Source organism: Rutidosis leptorrhynchoides, chromosome 2, assembly GCF_046630445.1.
Source record: "Rutidosis leptorrhynchoides isolate AG116_Rl617_1_P2 chromosome 2, CSIRO_AGI_Rlap_v1, whole genome shotgun sequence".
NCBI classification, from domain to species: domain Eukaryota; kingdom Viridiplantae; phylum Streptophyta; class Magnoliopsida; order Asterales; family Asteraceae; genus Rutidosis; species Rutidosis leptorrhynchoides.
Genome location: NC_092334.1, coordinates 401,676,931 through 401,687,773, shown reverse-complemented (window position 1 = coordinate 401,687,773; position 10,843 = coordinate 401,676,931).

The following is a 10,843-nucleotide window of genomic DNA, read 5'->3' as shown; positions in this document are numbered from 1 at the left end:
TTGTTATAAAAATAATAAAAAAATAATTGAAATAATAATGATAATTAAAATAGTAATGATAATAAGAATGATAATACTTAAAATGACCATTTTAATAAAACTACTTTTGTTAATAATAATAATTTGAAATTTTTTTTTATGATAATACTAATAATAATATTAATAATAATAATACTTATTAATGCTTATGATAATAATAATAATAATAATAATAATAATAATAATAATAATAATAATAATAATAATAATAATAATAATAATAATAATAATAATAATAATAATAATAATAATAATAATAATAATAATAATAATAATAATAATAATGATAATGATAATGTTCTACCTTTGGAGAAAAATAGCTTTAAAAAGATATACATTCCTGCCGAGGCTCGAACTCACGACCTCTAGCTTAACACCCATGTTCTAAACCATTGAACTGCTTGTATCTTTCTTATTTAATTCTCGAATTAAATTCTTTTGACCCATTTAATTTCTGTTTCATATTCTTTTTAACATCATCAATCTTTTAAACCTTCATCACCATGATCGTGTTTATCGAATATCATTATTGTTAACATAAAACATCATTGTTAACATAAATTATCAACCCATCATCATACTTAAACTATCTTTTTCGACACCATAACCCTCATTAATCAAGATCCTACGATTTATTATTATCAATATAGTATTATTATCATAATCATGAATCCTAATCATCATCAACATCACTTATACCATATCATCATATATCTTTATAACTTCACAGAACCCCTATCACCATTCCCTTGTGTAATTCGATTAAACAGAAAAACAAACGTCTGGCATCTGCAAGTAGTAGTAGGAAAGGGTTTGCAGGCCCGTTTTGGTTGTGATGTTTCGGTTACAGGCCCAACTAGCATACTAAATCTCAGTACAATGACACAAGAAAACAATACGGCGCAATTTAAATGACAGATTGTTTAGACCTATGCAATTCAATCAAATATACAATGATCTTCATCCAGCTCACCTTAACCCTACCATTGCTACATCATCTCACAATATAATTCTTTAATCCCCCCCACTAATATCGGTTTTATTACCTAAGATTCCACCAAATCCAACTAGCGTATATCATCTTCATGTATTATATTCAGACTCATGACATTAAGGGCCCATCAGACGAAGGAATCTATGATTCCACAACGTGTAACTGCGTTTTATAAAGTGAAACCAAAATCAGTCTCTATCTCAATATTTTTACAGCTCATCTTTCCCTTATCATTCTTATATTAAATCCTAACTTATTGTCACTAAAGTTGAATCTCCCATAATATCATATTCATCGTCCCTACCATTTAATTTATGGCCCAACAAAGCTACGTGGACCTAGGATTCGGTTAAAAAAAATATGAAAGATGCAAATAGTAGCATGAAATGATAAAGGTAATACCCATTATGCTATTGTCGGCCAACACAAGTGCATTTTTATTTCCACTTTCCACCTATATGTGTTTATCTCCAAAATATATAATGCCCCTAGAGTAACTCATCAAACAACATACTTTTGTCTTGTTTTATCTCGTCGCTCACACAGAAAGGAAGACAGCAGAAATTTGCAGCAAGAATTTGGGTTTCATGGTTAGTTTGGTGATCGAAAATAGGAAGCAGTAGCAGCAAAACAGTCTAGCATTTAGCAAGTAGACTAGTTGGTGGTTATGGGTTTATCAGGTATCTTCCATGTCATTTTTAATTAGAGAAGGAGATAGGTGATTCGTCAACAAGAAATAAGAAGGTTGTTGTTTGATATTACACAAGAAAAAGAAAAATCGAAAGAAATGGTGATCGAATAGGGTGGTTCGTGATGATGAAGATGAAGTGTAATTGTTGAGTAATGACGTTCCAATTGTTGTTGTAGTTCGTGGTGATCTCTCTCTTTCTCTCTGTAATGTAACAAGTAGGTATATTCATATACAAGGAGGAAGGTGGTGATTGTTGTCGACAGAAGTATTCAAGCCAAGAAGAAGAATACAAGAAAAATAAAAAGGTGAAATCGATGGCTAACAGAATTTGGATTTATTTCCGTGTTTGGATTTGTTTACGTACAGATTCAGAGACAAGAAGTACATAAATGTTAAATCAGAGAATTAATAGAATAAATAAACAGATAGAGATGTCAACGAATTTGTTATGGGTCTGTTTCATCATTTTAAATCGAATTGTAAAAGGAATAAGAGTGAAAATGAAGTGTAACAGAAAGTGAAGAATACAAAACTCGTGGGGTTTGCTTGCTCAATAGTATTAAAGTGACAGAACAAAATTTGCTACAGAATGATGGATATGTGAAACTGATTATGATTCTACATCTGTGTATATGATTTTATATAAATAATAATAATAATTAATAATTATAATTATATTAATAATAATCTAAATACTAATAATAATAATAATAATAATAATAATAATAATAATAATAATAATAATAATAATAATAATAATAATAATAATAGAAATAATAATATTATTAATAATATCAAATACTAATAAGAACAAGGATAATAATGATAATAATTTTTTTTTAAATATGATACCAATAATGACATTAGTTATATTATTATTAATATTAATATTATATTAGTAATAATAATATAACATTTTATACATATCAATTTTTATATTGGAAATCATAATATTAATAATACAAATATTAATATTAATATTAACATTAATAATAATAATGAAAGTAATGATAATTATATTAATATAATTATATTAATAATAATGAAAGTAATGATAATTATATTCCAACAAGAAATTTATATTTTAATATATTACAATTTATTAATTATTTTATATTTACCAATTGAATTATTTATTAATTATATATATATATTACAATATATAATATTACTTATGTATAGAATTCATATATATTTTCATTTTTGACGGTAACTTAGTTATTCTATAAATTATATTACATATTAAATTCTAATGATTAAATTACATTTTTATTATTTCCACTACATACATTTATATATATATATATATATATATATATATATATATATATATATATATATATATATATATATATATATATATATATATATATATATATATATATATATATATATATATATATTTATTTACAAACAATTGTTCGTGAATCGTCGGGAATGATCGAAGGTCAATTGAATATATGAACATTGTTCCAAAATTTTCTAGACTCAATTCTACATACTTTGCTTATCGTATCGGAAACATATAAAGATTAAAGTTTAAATTTGATCGGAAATTTCCGGGTCATCACACCATAAAACTAAGTAATTGTCATTAGTAAGTAACAATTACGTTTACGTAGCCATAATATCTCAATCATGGCAAAAGTTTATCATGTACCAAGTTCGTAGCTCGTTTTAATCAATAAGTGACACTAACGGTCGTAAAAGCAAAGCAAGGATCACGTTAAGTAATCTAGTACTTAAAAACACGTTGTAAGGTATTAACGAATGTAATTAACATAATTAATGATCCCGGAATATAATCTAACTCAGTATGCACAAATACACAGTTTCGTGAAAGAAATAAATATAAATAAAAGTCTAAAAAGTCGGGTCGTTACATTACCCACATGTTAAAGAAAATTTCGTCCTAAAATTTTAATCTGAGGTAGATGGTGGAGTCGGGAAAAGGTGAGGATACTTCTGCAACATTTGATCCTCTCGTTCCCAGGTAAACTCAGGTCCTCGCTTGGCATTCCATCGGACTCGGATAATTGGGATCTTATTGTGCTTCAAAGTTTTAACTTCACGGTCCATGATTTCAACAGATTCTTCCACGAAGTGGAGTTTGTCATCAATCGTAAGCTCCTCCGGTGGTATCACTAGTTCCGGTTCAGCAAGACACTTCTTCAAATTTGATACGTGAAAGGTAGGATGAATGGAGCTCAATTGAGTCGGAAGGTCCAAACGGTAAGCAACGGGTCCGACACGCTCCAAGATTTCAAAAGGACCAATGTATTGCGGGTTTAACTTTCCACGCTTTCCGAATCGAATTACACCTTTCCAAGGTGCGACCTTCAACATTACACGGTCACCCACGTTGAATTCGAAGTCTTTACGTTTAAGGTCGGCATAACTCTTTTGGCGATCACGGGCCATCTTGAGCCTCGCTTGAATTTGGACAATCTTCTCGGTTGTTTCATGGACTAACTCTGGTCCGGTGATTTGCTTTTCGCCTACTTCGGCCTAACAGATAGGAGAACGACATTTGTGGCCATACAATGCTTCGAAGGGTGCGACATTAATACTCGAATGATAACTGTTGTTGTAAGAGAATTCGGCTAGCGACAAATGCCTTTCCCAAGCCTTTCCGAAATCAATAACACAAGCACGCAACATGTCCTCCAAAGTCTGAATCGTGCGTTCACTTTGTCTGTCGGTCTGCGGGTGATACGCAGTGCTCATGTCGAGACGAGTCCCCAAGGCTTCTTGCAAAGAACCCCAAAATATGGAAGCGAAACTGGTATCGCGATCTGACATAATCGATAAGGGCACACCATGACGAGATATAATCTCCTTTATGTATAGCTGGGCAAGTTTTTCCATTGTATTAGTTTCCTTCATGGCTAGGAAGTGACCAGATTTGGTAAGACGGTCAATAATAACCCAGATAGTATCGTATCCGCCCGTCGTCTTTGGTAGCTTCGTAATGAAGTCCATCTTCGTTATCCTTTCCCACTTCCATTGCGGGATTTCTGGTTGCTGAAGTAACCCAGATGGCCTTCGATGTTCGGCCTTAAAATTCGAACAAGTCAAACACTTCCCAACATAAGTTGCAACATCCTTCTTAAGATTTGGCCACCAGTACTGTTCCTTGAGATCATGGTACATCTTACCAGCTCCTGGATGAATTGAATATCTTGACTTGTGGGCTTCGTCTAGAATGAGGCTTCGTAAATCCCCATAACTAGGCACCCAAATCCTTCCGGCAAAGTACCGAAGTCCAGTCTCCTTGACCTCAAATCGGGAAACGAGAATGTTTAAATGTTCTTGAGAAATATTCTCTTCCTTGAGAGCCTCATCTTAGGCTACTCGGATCTGGATGTTGAGGTTCGAATGAATGGTGATGTTCAGGGCCCGAACACGAAGAGGTATCGTCCTCACCTTTCGGCTCAAGGTGTCGGCTACAACATTTGCCTTGCCAGGATGGTAACGGAGTTCACAATCATAGTCGTTCAACGTCTCGATCCAACGACGTTGTCTCATATTCAGCTGCTTCAGGTCAAAGATGTGTTGGAGGCTTTTGTGGTCAGTGAAGATATAATGACCCTCAATTTTTCCATTCTATACTTTTCCTTATTAAATTGCCCAACAATACAATTAAACTTAATAATTATACTTTAATCGATAATTGTTAAGCGTTAAGAATTATAAATATAATAATTAACTTTGTACATTAATTGACAAGTTAATAAAAATAATAAGTTAATAAACTTTTGTGAACAAGATCTAATAAACTAAAGCTTAATGTAATTCACAAATTAATCTTAAATAAGTTTAGGGATTATTTAAGCTAAATTAAAATCCAAGGTTTAAAGTGAAAAATCCCAAAACCCTTCCATGCATGCATGGGCCAAATTTTTTTTAAAAAAAAATTAAGGAAATGACCAAATTGCCCTCCCAATTTTTGGCATTCAAAAAGCTTCCATCACCTCCTCATTTGTTTGCCTTGTTCCCTAAGTTTAAGTTGTTTTCCAAGTCTAACTTGTTCCCTAAGTAAATCTAACCCTAACCCTAATTCTAGAAATTTCCTAACACTCCTATAAATAGAGGCCTAACCTAAACCTTTTCATTGTACCAAATTACAACAACAATTTTCTCTCCCCAAATCTCTCTCCCTCTCTCCCTAATTCGGCTCTCAAAACCAAAATCACCATCATCACCATCGAAATCCACCACCACCTTCAAGGGATTTCCAAGTGATCTTCAAGTGTTCATAGCGTTCTTCGTGTGTTCTTCAAGAATCTTCGAGGTATTCTTCGAATCTTCAAAGGCTTTGATCTTCAATCTTCATCGTTTCATCTTTTCTTTGTTAGTCATCTTCGAATCTTCAAAGGTATAACATAAACCCTAACTTATTTACATAAACTTTGAGTTTTGTTTAATTCATGTTCATGTTATAAACTTATTCATAAACTTATACATAAACACACCTAGATCTATACAAAATATATATATATATATATATATATATATATATATATATATATATATATATATATATATATATATATATATATATATATATATATATATATATTAATATGTATGTATGCATGTCGACTAGAATAAAAAAGGGGGAAAAGGAAAGTTTGATATTCAAAACCTAGATAACAATTAGGAGATTTGTTTGTGTTAATTAAGGAAACAAAATAAACCTACATATATACATATACATATCGATACATATATATATATATACATGTAAAAAAAATATTTTATATATATATATATATACATATACACGAGTTACATACATATATATATATATATATATATATATATATATATATATATATATATATATATATATATATATATATATATATATATATATATATATATATATATATATATATATATATATATATGTATATATATATATATACACACACACTAAACCCTAATTACACCTAAACTATACTACTTTAATTAAAACCCTAAACCTAACCCTAATTTATTAAAACCCTAATTAATTATTAAACCCTAGACATTAATTAAACCCTAGTTATTAATTACTAAACCCTAATCATTAATTACTACTCTAATTAATTAAACCTAATTAATTAATGAAACCCTAATATTACTTACACTATTATTTAACACTTACACTTATACTATTATTAACACATATACTATATGAAAGGACCCGTTCATATACATTATAAACGATTCACAATAGTTGATTACATTGCGAGGTATTTGACCTCTATATGATACATTTTACAAACATTGCATTCGTTTTTAAAAGACAAACTTTCTTTACATTGAAAATTGACAGGCATGCATACCATTTCATAATATCCACTATCCAACTATAAATTGATTTAATAATAATCTTTGATGAACTCAATGACTCGAATGCAACGTTCTTCGAAATATGCTATGAAAGACTCCAAGTAATATCTTTAAAATGAGCAAATGCACAGCGGAAGATTTCTTTAACACCTGAGAATAAACATGCTTTAAAGTGTCAACCAAAAGGTTGGTGAGTTCATTAGTTTATCATAATCATTTATTTCCATCATTTTAATAGACCACAAGAATTTCATTTCCAGTTCTCATAAATATACGTCTCATGCATAGAGACAAAAAAATAATCATTCATATGGTGAACACCTGGTAACCGACATTAACTAGATACATATAAGAATATCCCCTATCATTCCGGGATCCTCCTTCGGACATGATATAATTTCGAAGTACTAAAGCATCCGGTACTTTGGATGGGGTTTGTTAGGCCCAATAGATCTATCTTTAGGATTCGCGTCAATTAGGGTGTCTGTTCCATAATTCTTAGATTACCAGACTTTAATAAAAAGGGGCATATTCGATTTTGATAATTCAACCATAGAATGTAGTTTCAATTACTTGTGTCTATTTCGTCAAACATTTATAAAAGCGCATGTATTCTCAGTCCCAAAAATATAAAGGGTAAAAAGGCAAATGAAACTCACCATACTGTATTTCGTATTAAAAATACATATAACGTCATTGAACAATTGCAAGGTTGGCCTCGGATTCACGAACCTAAATTAATTATATATAATTATGTGTTGGTCAATATTTGTCTAACAAATTAGGTCAAGTCATAGTGTACCACAATCCTAATGCTCGAGACTAATATGCAAAAGTCAACAAAAGTAAATTTGACTCAAAATAATTTCCAAAAATTTATACATGATTAATATATAGTTTAAATATCGTCGTTTTATATTTTTAAATATTTTTAAAAGATTTATTAGAGTAAATAATATAAATTATTTATTAATAAATAAAATTTTATATTATATTTATATAATAAAATATACTTTTATATATATTAAGTAATAAAATTTATAGGGTTCATTTAATATTATAAAGATAATATGATACGTATTATTAAAGTAAGTTATTACACGTAGTAAAATATGTTTGTATCAAATATTTATTTGATAAAATAATATCTATAATGATAGTAAGTAAAAGTTGTATTATTTTGTAATAATAATTATTATTATAAAAATATCAATATTTATAATTACTAAGATGACATTATGATAAAACGATAATTCTAATTATGATAACTTTAATATTTACGATAATTTTTAATATTATCTTTAAAATAATAATTCTATTTAAAATAATAATAATAATGATATTTTATAGTAACAATGACATTTCTATTAAAATGATAATTTTTGTTAAAATGATAGTTTTAATACTAACGATAATTTTAATAATAATAGTAATGATAAAAATAATAAGAACGATAATTTTATCTAAATCAATATCTTATAATATTTTAATTTCATCATGATACTCTTACCCATTATTTCCTAATCGTTTCGTTTAATAGCTTTTAATCGTCTTTTATATCGTGTTCGTAATAATGATAATAATAGTAATCAAAATAATTAGATGTTACAAATATTCGTTTTAATTACACTAATATTAATAATGATAGTTACTATAACATTATTAACGATAATACTAATAATTATCTTAATGATAATATAGTAATAATAATAATAACAATAACCATTTTTAAATAATGATATATATATTAATAATGATAATAATAATAATAATAATACCAATAATAATAATAATAATAATAATTGGATAATAATAATAATACTAATTATAACTTTAACGATAATAACGATAGTAATAATAAAAAAAATTTTTTAATGATAAATCCTTTTATTGATAAAGATAATAATAATAATAATAATAATAATAATAATAATAAGATAAAACTAGAACGACGATAATAACGACGATAATAATAATCATTTTTAATAATAATACAAAAATTCGATGGACTATAACTTCAAATCCGTTCATCGAAATCATTCGATATCTAAATGAAAAGTTCTTAATTTTTCGCTAGCTTTCCAACGACATGCATATCTTATACCTTATCTCAGTCGCATATATAACTAATTCAGGATTTAACATAACCTAACTAAAGGCAATATCAAAAGTACAAACATGTATAATCCTATATACTCGAGCACTAGTCAGGGATACACTATTAGTATGTAAAAGTTAAATTATGAGTACTCACGTATCAATATTGAGATTCAATATTGCAGGAAAGGTACGTAGACGCAACGGAGATGATAAACACTATATTGACCTCACGAGCATACCCATGAACCATACCAATCACCTCCATAGCTATAACCCATAATTTCCTTAATCCAATCCCACTCGAAAAATAATTTCGAAATCACTCGGACAGCACTCTGACGTAATATTTTATGTATACTAATAATATCTTGAAATAATACGGAGTAAATATATATATGTAAATCGATTGAGAGAGTTTAGAGAAAAATATTTTCAAGTTTCTATGAAATAATGAAACCTATTGAATTCTATTTATAATAGATTTTTGAATTATTAAAGTGAATTATTAAAGTATGAATTATTAAAGTGAATTATTAAAGTATGAATTATTAAAGTGAATTATTAAAGTATGAATTATTAAAGTGAATTATTAAAGTATGAATTATTAAAGTGAATTATTAAAGTTAAAGTAAAGTAAAAATAAAGTAAAGGTAAAGTTTAAGTATAGTAAAAGTATAAAATTATGTACGTATAATACGCGTATAAATATATATAATATTAATTTAAATTGTTATATATATTTAATAAAATAAAATATAAATATCGTTATCTTTATCATACTAGTTAAGTAATGAGTTGTAAAAAGTGATTCTAGATATTTATAAAAGTTATATACGTTTTAATAATAAAGTTCTTTTAAATTGAAAACGTTTTTGTACGTTTGAAACTAAATAGATCAATCGAGTCTTTATGAGATTCAATCTTCCACTATCCTTTGTCTAGTTCTCAATGATTGACAATTTATTCTTATTTATAAATCACTTTACCATTTTTTGAATATTGTTAAAATGGAAAGATTTCTCAAATCAACGTGGGCCTTTCAACAGAGACTTGTAATCATAATTCAATATATCTGATAATTCAATCATTTGATCTTATCTTCTAATTCCATTGATAAATATTTTGAAACAGATACAATCATATAAAGTATTTAATCTAATATTTTGTTTACGTTTCAAGTTATAATATATATACACATATACATATATAATCATATTCGTTTAATGGTTCGTGAATCGTTGGAACTTGGTCGAGGTTGAATGAATGTATGAACATAGTTTAAAATTCTTGCAATTTAACTTAACAAATATTGCTTATCGTGTCGGAAACATATAAAGATTAAAGTTTAAATTTGGTTGGAAATTTCCGGGTTGTCACAGTACCTACCCGTTAAAGAAATTTCGTCCCGAAATTTGAGTGGAAAGGTTGTGAATGATAATAAGTATTTTTCATGATGCATACGGGCTGAAAATTAGAGTTTTATCATCAGCGAATAATTTGGATAAACAATCCATTTATATGAAGAGTACGAATGAAGCTAACATAGAAGAGTGAAATGAGTAAGTGTAGATTCATCTTATCATTTGACGTAGATACGATTGATTTCCAGATTTCAAGGGATTTGAAGAAAATCTTTGTAATAAGATTTGATTCTCCGGTAACAAAAGGAATTAGGATCC